Here is a 14,247-nt window from a genome sequence, read left to right on the forward strand (position 1 = left end):
GTTTGTTTTAGGAGGCTGTGATGTGCTGGAAGCCAAGCTGCAACCAACAGACAGGGGAGAGGAGCTCTCCCAAGTCCTCAGGAACCCCTAAAACGAACCGCCTAAGTAGGGGTGAGGATGGGGGGAGTGGGAGACGCTGGGCTGTTATTGGGAAGAGAGATTTGTAGACGACTCACCCTGAGACACCAGATTGCTAACGGAACAAACTTCACGAACTTTATCCCAATTTTTATTTTTATTTTTGCTTCTGTTAAATTCTCAAATCCAAAAAGCTCTCCCTCTTCCAACCAACTCAAATTGATGTTGAAGTTGGAGATATTGGTTTGGGCTGGAGATAAGGAAGATGTGGCTTCTCAACAGGGAACAAATGTCACTTTTTTTTTTGCTTTTTAACATTGGTCAAGTCTCAGCAGGGGGGTTCGCCAAATGCCCCCTACACTGACAGTAATCTGTGCTGCTTTCACTTTGCATTGGGGCTGCTGGTAAACTTGTAGGGGTTTTCAGGCCCTGGGCCAACACTCTTAGCAACTCTGGGGTGCCAGTGTAATGGTGTTATCAATCAGCTTGAGCAGTTTGAGGTACACTGAGGAAACATTTTGGGGGGCTGGCATGGGAAACCTCTCATCTTTAATCTCCCTAAACATCAATAACAGCCTAGATCTGCATCCAGCACCCCCTTCTCCCATACTTGTCATGTATTTCTAAGGAGCCTGAGATGCTTTTCTCACCTACCGCCACATCCCCTCCTAAGGAACTCTACCTCCAGTGTTCTCCACCTAGAATTTTTTTAGGGCTTAATATGCTGTTTTTTTTTTTTAAAGCAAAAACACTCTCAAACAACCCCTTTGGGGAGGAGAATCCTGGCCTTCAGGAATTTATTTGAATCAAACTTTCCTTCATTTCCCTCCTCTTTCCACCAAGGTCCCAATAGGATATGCAGCCGTCTGTTGCCTGGCAGAGCCCTGGTGGCATAGTGGTTAAAGGACTCAGCTGCAAACCAAAAGGTTGGCAGTTTAAATCCACCAGCTGCTTCTTGGAAACCCTTTGGGGCAGTTCTGCTCTGTCCTATAGGGTCACTATGAGTCAGAATTGACTTGGACAGCAATGGGTTTTATTGTCTGGCAGTTCTTCACTTTCTTTTTCTCTTCACACCACCCACAGAATTTCTACAGTCGTCCTAGACAACTTGCCTTGGGAGAGGTCATTTTTCACCTCTGCCCAGGGCTGACCCATGCTGAGAATACCCCAGAGAGTGCGTGGGGCTATGGTCCCAGATTATTTTGTGAGCCAATGCAAGCATGGCAGGGGGTGTTACTAAGTATGGGGCAGCTAGCAATTTGTGGTCTGGTTGGGGTATTATATGAAGGTAGATGAGGGTTTTACTTGGCCCAGCTGTTGTGGAAGTGCCTCCTGTGTTGAGAGAGAGGGTGCTTTTTAATGATTCCCTTTCCACTGAATGTACAGTTGACCCCTACAATAAGAAGGCTCATTATTACATACATTTGGATATATAGGGAGTGAAATCACTTCTACTATCCCTCCCAAATAGCTTGGCTCTTTAAGTAAAAGCCAGAGATAACCTGGTTAGCACCAACATTATATGTACAGGCTGTAGTGTTTTTTTTAAGTGCAATGGTTCCTGTGTTTTTTTCCCCTACCAAACACTCTGGCGTATTTCATTAACTACTTTTCCTTTTTCTACCTTAGTTTTTGTTTCCTTTTATGCTTCAGAACAATACAGATTTCTTATTAAAAATAGTCTTCTCAGTCTGCACACATTGGCAGGGATGCTGTGGAGGGTAGTAAAAAGAGAACTGGACTTGCAGATCTGAAACTTCAATTCTAATCCTTGCTCTCCCACTAGTTAGCCCTGGGATCCTGGGTTTGTCACCCTCTCTGGGCCTAGATGTCCCCATATCTAAAATGAGATTCAACTGGGTGGTCTTTAAATGAGACTATGACAATCTAGTAGCCAATCCTTTATGCTAGCTCTGGCCTTTTTCTCCCCAAAGGGGTTGATGACTGGGAAGGATGATGCCTTCTTTTATTTGCATAGCGTTGTTGTTTACAGTGTGCTTCCACATTCCTTATTTCTTTAGCCTCTTATAGCCACCCTGTGAGGCATTCAGAGTAGGTTGTGGAGAAACTGATGGAAAAACTGATGCTGTGATGCATTCAGTAGTTTGCCTAGGTCTATCATATGGTGAATCAGTGGTAGGCTCAACCAAACCAAACCAAATCAAACTTATTGCCGTTGAATTGATTTCAACTCATAGTGATCCTACAGGACAGAGTAGAACTGCCCCATAGAAACATTTTTACTGAGGCAGACTGCCACATCTTTTTCCCGAGGAGTGACTGGTGGGTTCAAACCATCAACCTTTTGGTTGGCAGCCGAGCGCTTTAACCACTGCTCCACCTGGGCTCCTAGGCAGGCTCAAGTCTATTGCATTTTCTACTACTTAGAGAGTTTCTTGGTTCTTCTGGTAGTACAAAAGTTTGTGAAGGAGCATGGGGCAATAGCTTTCAGTTAAGTATCCAGTCTTAGCAGCCGCCCACCCCAGTGACACTTTCCATGCCAGTTGTGGTTGCACAAGAGGTGAGGACTGGGCTGTTGGTACTCTCTGATAAGGTCTGGGCTCAGGGATCAGGAGAAGACTATTTTGGTGACTCCAAATTACTAGTGATATGCTCAAGTCAGGCAGAGAGAGGTAGGGTACAAGAGCTATGGTGGGAAAATGTTGAGGAACCTCTACTGCTGTTATGGGAAAGAAACAGAAGCAATATGGGTCCGGGATGATATGGTATACATGCTTGCAGATACCTTGTGGAACAGACAGAGATGTCTTGTGGAACATACGGAGACATTTGAGGAATGGGGGAATTTGAGATAAAGGTGATTAGTGGGAGAAGAAGGAATGGAGGGTAAAGATCTAGCTCATATTTGTCCAGGGAAAACCTTTTGACCAGGAAAATAACCAGGTTGAGGGAATCATCAATTCCTACTGGCTCCTGTGATTTCCCTGAACGTGGGGAATTTAAGCTGCCCAATTTATGAAGACTGGTATAGTCTCCTCTTGCAGTCAGGTGACAAAGAAAGAGGAAGTGTTTTAAAAAAGAAACTATTGATTATCTCAAGTGTTAAGGGATGGTTATGATTTCCCCATGCATTGTAGTGTTCTTAGTGAGATCATGAGAACAAGTAAAAGAAATATGACCCGTGAGAGAATTGGGCCTGTGACCATGATGTTATTACAGTAATTCCTTTGGCTAGAGTTTTATACTATCTCATTGACCCAAGAAGCCTGTCCGAATGAAATGGGGATTTTTTTAATATAAATTTTTTTTTATTGTACTTTAGATGAAGGTTTAAGAACAAATAGTTTCTCATTAAACAGTCAGTACACATATTGTTTTATGACATTGGTTAACAACTCCACGACATGTCAACACTCTCCCTTCTTGACCTTGGAGGACTTTATTTTTTTGGTGAAAATATACATAGCCAAAGTTACACCATTTGAAAAGTTTTTACATGTACAATTCAGTGACATCAACTACATCCTTCCAGTTGTGCTGCTATTCTCACTATCCTTTTCCAAATAATTCTGTCACCATTATCTTCAACTCACTGCCCCCTAGGCTTCCCATCAAAACTTCTGAGTTGCTGTTGTCAATTTGATCTCACATAGATAATTCTTTTTTTTAACCTTAGTTGAATGTTTACAGAACAAATAATTTCGCATTAAACAGTGCACATAATGCCCTATGGCAATGGTTAACAACCCCACCACATGTCATCACTGTCCCTTCTCAACCTTGGGTTCTGAAATTGGGATTTTTTCCTAATCAGATTTGGCTTTTCTGCTACCTAGGGATCTACCTCTGCAGTGTAGAGAGTCATCCACGAAGTTAGCTCCCTGCCTTGGAAAGGATCCTCTGTGGGAATGGATGATCTTTCCAAGGGTTTTGACACCAATGAGACTGCATAAAATAATATGTTATTTCCTCCTGTGAGGGGTGTGTGTGTGTGTGTGTGTGTGTGTGTAAGTGAGAGAGAGAGACGCTGAGCTGGAATGTGAGATTGCTATACCCATTTTAAGTTCTTGGAACTGTGCCTTGAGATTTGACTGAGGGTAAAGAAAAGAAAGGGTGACCAGTGTGGGGATGTGCAAAGAGTAGGATGAAAATCAGGGGGCGAGGACCGGACAGGGCAGAAGACAGCCTCACCTTACGTACTTGCCCTTTTCCTGGCCCATTTTTGGTGGGAGTTTCCATCTGACACAGTGAGGAAAATAGGGGATAGTTACTACCCTAGAAGGAGTCCTTGGGTGGCAAAAACAGTTAAGTGCTCGACTGCTAGCCAAAAGGTTGGCAGTTGGAACCTACCCAGAGGCACCTCAGAAGAATGCCCTGGTGATCTACTTCCAAAAGGTCACAGCTTTGAAGACCCTATGGAGTAGTTCTACTCTGAGCACACGGAATCCTCATGAGTTGGAACTGACTCTACAGCAGCTAACAACAACAACAACAATCCTAGAAAAAAGAATGGGAAGTGAGTAGCAGGAGGAGAAAGAAGCCTCACCCCTTCTACTTAATGGTCCTAAACTGTGTTGCTATGTCATTTTACCCTCTCTACATCCAAGTCCCTATTTGCAAAATAGGGGTAGGTATATGTCTTAGTTGTCTTTTGCTGCTATAACAGAAATACCACAAGTGGATGGCTTTAACAAATAGAAATTTATTCTCTCACAGTCCAGTAGGCTAGAAGTCCAAATTCAGGGTGCCAGCTCCAGGGGAAAGATTTCTCTCTATATCAGCTCTGGAGGAGGGTCCTTGTCATCAGTTTTCCCTTGGTCTGGGAACATCTCAGTGCAGGAATCTCAGGTCCAAAGAACGTGCTCTGCTCTTGGCGCTGCTTTCTTGGTGGTATGAGGTCCCCATGTCTCTCTGCTTGCTTCTCTCTTTTATATCTCAAAAGAGATTGGCTTAAGAAACTACCTAATCTTGTAGCTCTCATCAATATAACTGCCACTAATCCATCTCATTACATCATAGTGATAAGATTTACAACACACAGGGAAATCACATCAAATGACAAAATGGTAGACAATCATACAATACTGGGAATCATGACCTAGCCAAGTTGACAGATATTTTTTGGGGACACAGTTCAATCCATGACAGTATAACTGTTGTTATGTGCCATTGAGTTGATTCTGACTCATAGAGACCCTGTAGGACAGAGTAGAACAGTCCCATAGGTTTCCTAGGCTGTAATTTTTATGGGAGCAGATTGCTAGGTCTTTTCTTCTGTGAAACGGCTGGTGGGTTTGAACCGCCAACCTTTTGGTTAGCAGCTGAATGCTTAACCATTGCACTACCAGGGCTCCTAGGTACACCTACTCCACCTCTACTGTCACAGATAATGTGAAAATGAATTGGGTAAGCTCTAATATTCTTGGTTGTCCTTAGCCTAAGAAAATGGTGTTACTATGCTAACCCTGGCAGGGCTTGCTCTTTAAGTTGTTTTTAGCCCCTTTTTCAATCCCACTCTGACCTTATTTTTAGAAGAAGCAGACAAAGAGTTGAGATTTCAAGAGGGGCTGAGTAAAGTTAGATTGAGGTTGTCTTGTATCTGGCAGTAAATTTGACTCCAATTTTGGTTGTTGTTGGGTCCAGAGGTAGTGTTATATGATAAGTGACAGTTTCTGTGAAACTATCTTAGGTGTGGTACAGACCAGGCTCACGCCCCAGACCAGGGCATGGCACTCACAAAGGGACCTTCATGGAGTATACTTCTTGGGAGATTAGTCTAGCCTGGTCACTTATCTCCTCACATCATCTCTGCTTCTAGAACCAGCAAAGGTCTATATTGTCTCAGTTCCCCAACTTGCTTCCCCCTTCCAGAAACTAGAGGATATTTGGGGGTGTGGGGTAGGGATTCATCCAGGGAAGTATAAAGAAAGTGGGAGGGAGGTGGAGCAAGAAGTGTGGGTGGTATGTCTGGTAAACCTTGGCTGAGCTTTGGGTACACACTACTTTTGGCCTTGCTGGGCTGTCATTATACCTAGTACCCTATTCAGATCCACACATATGCCCCCAGAAGTGAAAAAGGTCAGGCCTGTTAGAGGATTTTTCCTCCCCAAAAACTCAAAGAAAATAATACAATTCCAGCTGGAAGACACTTGAGCATTGTCCCATAAGAAAATTAAAATGGTTTCCCCCCTTACTCCCTCTAACCCCCTCCCCAGGAATTTCTTTAAAGAGAAAAGTGAGACTCAGACTTGAGATTGGTGATTGGAGGGATCGTCAAGATTTTTATAGTTAGGCTTGTTCAGACCAGGGGGAAAAATATGCTGATCCATCTGAGAAAAGTTAATGAAAAACAGCAAAGATTATGTGAAGGGCTGCTCTCACTGCCCACCCTCCACCCGCTGAAGCACCAAAGGGCAGACTAATCTCAGGGATGCTAGCCTGATGCTATTCTTGGAAGAGACCTAGAACTATAGAATCTCAGAGTGAGAAGAGTGTTTTGGAAGTCACCTAGTCTTTATCTTAACCAATACATGAATCTCTTGTGCAATATCCCTGAGCTTGTTCTTCTATGGTCATGAGGGAGCTCACTCGCTTCTAAGCCAGTTCATTTCATCCTTGGAAAGTTTTGACTGTGAACAGCTTTTGTTGAACTGCAGTCATTCTTTCTGTACCTACCTTCCATGGATTCTAGTTCTACCTTCTGAGACCATACAGAACAAGATGCTTTCACTGTCCCAGGACAGCCCTTGGGAAGTCGGAAAACAGAGACTTTGTCCCCTTGTCTCACTTTTCTAGATTAAAGAGCCCTAGCTCTTTCAGCTGTTCCTTACAGAGTCTGAGATCCAGACTCTTCTCCTGTCTTCTGCTTCTACTCTGTATACACTCTAGCTTGTCCATTTCCTCTTAATTTTTGTAGCCCAAAGCTGAATACAATAACTGGAGAGGGTCTGACCAAAGTTGCATAGGGCCATTTAAAAAAAATGCAACTGAAGACCACTTTAACTCTTTCCTGTGACCATGCCATACCAAGACCTTGTGTCAAACAAAAGCCTTTTAATGGAAGTACCTGTGCTGCTGCTAAGCCATGTCTTCCTAAGGCCTGTATGTAGGCATCTGGGATAGCCACAAAATAGATTTGGGAGGGACACATTTCATCTACTACTATTTCTATAGACTTGTGCCTGCCCTTAGTCCAAGCCAGGTGTTCTAGAGGAGATGAGAGAGAAAACATAACCCCTGACCTCAGCAGCTTATGTGTTCATACGAAAGGGTTATTAGTTTACACAGATGGAATTTGTATAACAGAAGAAGGAAGTGGCACTTAATGATTAGTAACAATGTCACAACTCTATAGCTTCAAATCAGTGTTTCCCCCCTCCCCCAACCCAACTCCTGGCTTGGAGTTTGTAGGAGTAACCTCTCTGAATTTAAGTTTCCTCTTCTGGGAAAAACAGGTGTCTCTAAGATTGAAGATGCTAACCATACGCAACATATAAGCTAACTCCAACGTATAGAGCCATTAAGTAGGAATATAGAGCTAGCAGTCTCTTCCACCATCCCCTGTCAGATTTCTATCTCCTTGCACACTGCCATTGGCACTAACTGAAAAAGCTCCTACTGTTGCTGCTATCCCTGGGTCCTGGTGTATTCTGTCTGTACCTGAAATACCCACCCAGAGTCACTTCTGCTAGAAGTCTTGCATCCACAGCCTTATCCCCCCATGCGCCACACCAATAATTTGTCACCTGAACTAGAAAAATATCTTTCCTTGCTACTAGAGCTCTATTCAGAGAGTAGATTAGAATGGGAATTAATTCTCATTATTACTGAAGGTGTGGTATTTGGGGAAAAGAGATGAAGTCTAAGAAATGGATCCCCACTGACACAATGTTATTGATAGTGGTTGGGTTCAGAACAGTTCTGGAGAGACCTATGTACTGTAATCCATAGTGTATGACAAGATATTATATAATCTAACCACCATTTATAATATTCTATCTATAGGAAACTGTATTCAAAACTACAAGCTTCTCATTTACAAAACGTATTCTTGGAAAATAACCCATTCAAAAGTTAAGGACAACAAATGCTCTAGATAGCTCTGTTACACAGATCTGGCTGAGTCTGGGTTTCTATTACCATCAATGTTCAAGATGCTTATCTCTTTGATGCTGGACCAGATGTGTGTGTATGTGTGTGGCATATGTGTGGTTGAATTTCTCTCTGAAACTGAACTCCAGGTTTACCTGACAGTTACCTTGTATCAGCAAGTAACACTTTTATATTGATTATGTTGGTACCTGGATCACTTTCACTTAGCTTCTATGGAGCTAATCTTTTGTCTCCTGTTAGCGTCTTGAAATGCTCCCTTCATACAGCCTTCATTTAAGTCATTAGTGAATAAGTTAAGATACTATGTTTCCTGCCTAAAGATTGGGCTGCAAGGACTGGGATTGGGTAGGAGTGTTGTCTCCTTATGCCCCTTTGCCCCATCCAATGCAAATAGACCAAGTGGAAGGATAGTCTTATGTGTTAGTTTTGCAGGGGATGATCCATTTTTCACATCACACTGGCATGTTTGCCTGGGCACATAGCCATCCTGAAGTTATGCTGGATGTTACAAGGACCAAAATGACTGTTTCTTAAAGTGAGCCCTAACTGTTCTCCTTTGATGTCACCCCACCCTCATCTCTTTCAGTGTGAGTCTGTGACTATGCTGTTTCACAGAATGAGCACTGCCTAGTAGCAACAGAGTTACATTCTCCGTGCATCCAATCTGTCTTTCTTTCATGTCCAGTCATTGGTTCCCAGACCCCACTCACCAGCACCTGTTGCTTGAGGCTTACATTTTGGACTATTTCATTCAAGTACCATTGCCTCTTTGCTGATTCATTGACTGCCCTGCCCTGTGTCCAAAACCCAACTTTTTTTCTTCTGTGGTCACAGTGGGCCCTTCTAATCTGTTGTACCAGCCTTGCCCTCTTGACTCAGCCATGGAAGGGGGGGTGGTGGTGAGAGAAACTCACAGAAATTTAAGGTTGATAAGATTTGAAGACACTCAGCAAATTGATAGCAGAATCCGGGAAAATTTTTCTCACACTGTATTTCTCTCTATCCTGTTTCAGTGGAGGGTGGGACCTTTGTTGCATTCCTTAAACTCTCTTATCAACTTGCTGAGTAATCTTCCCATGTTGCTTCACCTCTCTGTGCCTTCCTGTTTCTTCTCAAACTCTCCTAGGAGTAAGTTTCTGCTATATTGAAGGGGTGCTAAAAGGGCCAGGATCCTCACCTGGTCTAGGCTGTGGAAATGTGAAAGCTGATTGACAACAGGCAGTTCTTACAGTGCATTGCTTTTCTGCACACTTCTACTTCCTATCTTTCCAGAAGTGGGTATTTCCTGGTGTGTTCTCAGGAACTGCATGCCACATGGTCTGTTAACTTTCACTCTAGTCTTTTAATGTTACATCTGGGAGGAATGCAGGAGGTGGGACTAATTTGAGAGGATCAAGGTTAAGGCAAGTGAAGGACAGATACTTTGTAGTGTCTTCTTGCCCCTACCCTAATGCCACTCAGCAGATTCCCAGCTGTATGATCCCCTCTTTCCTAAGCCTCTGGCAGGGAAGTTTTGAATGGTTCTCCTATATTGCCTTTCATGGTCCATCAGAAATCAATTTTTCTTTTGGGGGAGGGGGTTGGGGTGAGACGGAATAGAGCTGAAAGTAAATCTGGTTCAACAAGTTATTCTGGAAAGGGGTTAAGAGTCTCATGGCTGCAGTCCCATCTTTGCTTATGAGAGAATAACAAGCTAAAGCCTTGTCTTTGTTGGGTTGCCTTGCTGTTTTCCATCTCTTTTTGTTTGTGTTTGGTGTAATTAAAAGACCCTTTGAAAACTTCTAAAAGGTAGGCAGCTTTTGATAGCATCTTATCTCTGCTGAGAGTGTGAGTGATGATATCTTGGAGCCTTAGGGGATAAGTATCAGGTTTTGACACTCATGTTCTTTGGAGGCCTTGACTAAGAGATTGGGTCTCTGTATTAATTAAAATTCACAATCAGGGAGGATCAAGACAACAGGCTGAAAAGTGGACCAGGGAAGGACCAGGCTACTCTACTTGTGTGTATGTGCCTCACTGAGTGGAGGCAATTTAGTTGGGGTTGGATGTCAGCAACCTATTGAACCCAAAGGGTGGTCGATGCTTAGACATGGTGAGATAGGAGAGGCAGTAGTGAGGCAACCAGTTTTTAAAAAGCACCTGCTGTGTGGGAAATACTGCTTCTTCTAGGTATTTTACGTGTATTCTCATTCAGTCTTTACAGTAACCCTTTGAGGTAGATATTACTGTACCCATTGTGCAGCTGAGGAGACTGAGGCTCAGAAGAGGTTAAGTAAGGACTCTAAGTCACACTGTAAGTGAAGAGCTGCCATTAACATTTACTTCTGTCTGACTCCAAATCCCAGGCTCTTTCCACAATATTATGTTCACATAGGTGAAAGAAAGAGGAAGAAAAAAGGTAAGGAAAGAGAATTGGGTAAGAATGCAAGAAAAAGAAGGAGAGAGAGAGTGAGAGAAAGGGAAATATAATTTAGTGTTGAAACTGGTAATATTACCGATATTCGCCTGTTAATGGTCAGGGTCAAAGAAAGGTTTTTGTTTGTTTTGTTCTAAATCTCAAGCCAGAGTTCCTTAGTCTGGGTTCTCTAGAGGAGCAAAACCAGTGAAGTGTATATAGATATATATAGAGAGAGACATTTACTTCAAGAAAATGGCTCACACAGTTGTGAGAAAATAGCGTATGCAAACGTAGGGGTTTGCAAGTCCCAAGTACATGGCTCAGATGACAGGCTGACAACCTCTGCTGGTTCACATGGTTGCAGGGACTGACTAACCCAACACCTGCAGGTCAGACAACAGGCTAGAGGCCTCTGCTGGCTCATGGGGTTGTGAGGGTTGGCAAATCCAAAATCTGCAGGTCAGGCGACAGGCTGGAGGCCTCTGCTGGCTTATGTGCCAAGAACCAGAGGTCACATGCTAACAGGCTTGCAGTGTTGAGAGAGACAGAGTGAGAGCACGCTTTACCAGAACATTTATTTATATACTGGATGCAGGTCACACCCCCAAGGAAACTCCCCTTTCAACTAATTGGCTGCTCACATAAGATCACAAAATGGAGGATGATTACATCGATTCTGCCAAACCACTGAGAATCATAGCCTAGCCAAGTTGACACATAACGTTAAGCATGACACAGGGTAAGGGGACTGTGCTAGGATTCCAAAGACTTGAAGTTTAGTCTTAGCTCTGCTACTCATTATTTGTATGACGTTGGAAAAGTCATTTCCCTCTGTGCAATTCAGTTTCCTCATTTGCAAAATGAAAATAATAAAACTTGCACTGTTTTTTTTAAGTAGGGAGGGAGATTCATTTTATCTTATATCTCATATAAATATTGAAGGCAAAGCCAACACAACTTGTACAAGGAAAGGTCATGGAAGCTTCATAGACATATCCAAACTCCCTGAGGGGCTAAATTGCTGGGCGGAGGGCTGTGGGGACCATGGTCTTGGGAAACATCTAGCTCAACTGGCATAACACAGTTTATAAAGAAAATGTTCTACATTCTGCCTTGGTGAGTAGCATCTGGGGTCTTAAAGGCCTGTGAGCAGCCACCTAAGATACTCCACTGGTCTCACCCCTTCAGGAGCAAGGGAGAATGAAGAAAACAATATACAAGGGAAAGATTAGTCCAAAGGACTAATGGACCACAACTACCATGGCCTCCACCAGACTTCAGTCCAGCACAATTAGATGGTGCCCAGCTACCACCAGTGACTACTCTGACCGGGATCACAACAGAGGGTCCCAGAAAGAGCTGGAGAAGGATGCAGAACATAATTATAACTCACAAAAAAAGACCAGACTTACTGGCCTGACAGATACTGGGGAAACACTGAGAGTATGGCCCCTGGACACCCTTTTAGCTCAGTAATGAAGTCACTCCCGAGGTTCACCATTCAGCCAAAGATTAGACAGCCCCACAAAACAAAATGAGACTAATGGGACATGACAGTTCAGGGACAAGGACTAGAAGACAGGAGGGGATAGGGAAGCTGGTAATAGGGAACCCAGGGTTGAGAAGGGAAAGTGTTGACATGTCATGGGGTTGTTAACCATTGTCATAAAACAATATGTATACTAACTGTTTAATGAAAAACTATTTGTTCTGTAAACTTTCACCCAAAGTACAATAAAAAAACTACTGAGGTCAGTGGTGGTTCAGTGGTAGAATTCTCACCTTCCTTGCAGGAGACCTGGGTTAGATTCCCAGCCAGTGCACCTCATGTGCAGACACAACCCATTTGTCACTGGAGGCTTGTGTGTTGCTACGATGCTGAATGGGTTTCAGCAGAGCTTCTAGACTAAGATGGACTAAGAAGAAAGGCCTAGCAATCTATGTCTGAAAATCAGCTAATGAATCACAAAGATGGCAGAGTAGTCAGACAGCTTCCTATGTCCCTCTTACAACAAAGACCTGAAAAAACAAGTGATTTGATTGTATATGAATATCTAGGAGCCCTGAACAAGGCAAAGTTAAGGAATCAGACTGAGTGGCCGGGGGAGGGAGAGACAGTTCCGAAGCAGCAAGGAGTTGCCTGACCTGACCAGGCGGGAGCTGCAGCCCTTCAGCCTGGTATGGCTCAGGTTGTGCAGAGGGGTGGTCATAAAGCTCTGCTCACTTGCTCGGGAAGCAGTTGCCACATCAAGAGAGATCTGGAAGTACAGATTCAGCTTGGACACTCTGAACCAGTGAAAAGCAGCACCCAAGTGGGTAAAGATATGTGCATGCATGTGGCCCTTCACAAGGATTTTAAAAAAAAGCCCATTTGGGAAATACCTCTCTCCCATTTACCTCCTCCCTCCCCGCTCTGCACCAGGTCTGGCCTGCTTCAGTGATCTCTGAGTCCCCTGGGCCGGAAGTAGATCCCTTAAGGCACCCTGACCCATTCTCGTAGTCTTGGAGAGGGAACAAATGAACAAACATGGAAAAAATAAGCTATTGGCTCCCCTAAGCCGGAACTCAGGGTTGGCACAGCTTCTTTGCCTAGGCACAGGCATAAGGGTCCCGCAGACTTTGAGTGCCTTCGACCCTTGTATAGACTTGTGTGGACTTATCTCAACAGTGTAAGTCCTCACTACCACAGTACAACAGGGTAAACACCTGAAGTCTAACTTCAGCTGTTTCAGCTGTGAAGTGACAGATTTGTGACACTTGAAACTGCTCTGCCCTTTAAGCAGGCACCTTACCTGTCCACATCAAGGGCTTGAAGACTGGTGGCTCCATCCACGCCACCTAGCGACCTGCTACAGGGGACCAAGACTAAGTGGTGTCCCCCAGTTCTTACAGCCAACAGAGTAGGATGCTCATAATCTGGCTACAAAACTCACCTACCTACTTGCTCTAGGGAACAGGGACACACTTTCTTTTCAGACACTCAGGGGCAGCTGTTAGCCCCCTGCCTTGCTCAGTGCATGAACCCCTACTGCAGCCAGATACCTGTGCCTACACCAATCACCCATGCTTCTCTAAGACTGTAGATGAGAGCCTACACCATACACTTGGTGACCGACTGCCTGGACACCTGAGCTGAATCCATACAGGAAAATTTAACAGTCTCCTGGGCACACATACTTAGTCACAGACCTAACTACCTGGTGACAGGACGTTAGAGCTTCAAAGGTGCCAATAATCAAACTAGCTCACACGAGCAGCCTATTGGGGCATATCAAAACAAAACAAGAAGCTAGGACACACTAAACAAATATAGACTAAAGTTAAAATGACTTACTGATGGCTTGGAGACAAGAGTCAATATCAAATCACATAAAGAGGCAGTCCGTGATGGCTTCATCAAGCTCCAAAAAGAAAGAATCAATAAATTTTCTGGAGGAAGAGGAGTTCTTGGAATTACCAGAGGCAGAATACAAAAGATTAATATACAGAACACTTCAGGAATTTAGAAAGGAAATTCGTCAAAAAGCAGAGAAATCAAAAGCACATACAGACAAAGCATAAATGGAAGTTTAAAAAGTTATTCAAGAGCATAATGACAAATTTAATAGGCTGCAAGAATCCATAGAGAGACAGCAATCAGAAATCCAGAAGATTAACAATAAAATTTCAGAATCAGACAATTCAATAGAAGGTCATAG

General features: G+C 43.6%; 1 protein-coding gene across 1 annotated transcript in view; it reads left to right on the forward strand.

Moving 5' to 3' along the window:
- The window catches only part of SHROOM4 (shroom family member 4), a 460,323-nt gene that overhangs the window by 958 nt on the left and 445,118 nt on the right, over positions 1-14,247 (forward strand). The gene's annotated exons all lie outside the window — the stretch shown is intronic.

The sequence above is a fragment of the Trichechus manatus genome, unplaced genomic scaffold (assembly GCF_000243295.1).
Source record: "Trichechus manatus latirostris isolate Lorelei unplaced genomic scaffold, TriManLat1.0 scaffold00046, whole genome shotgun sequence".
Taxonomy (NCBI): domain Eukaryota; kingdom Metazoa; phylum Chordata; class Mammalia; order Sirenia; family Trichechidae; genus Trichechus; species Trichechus manatus.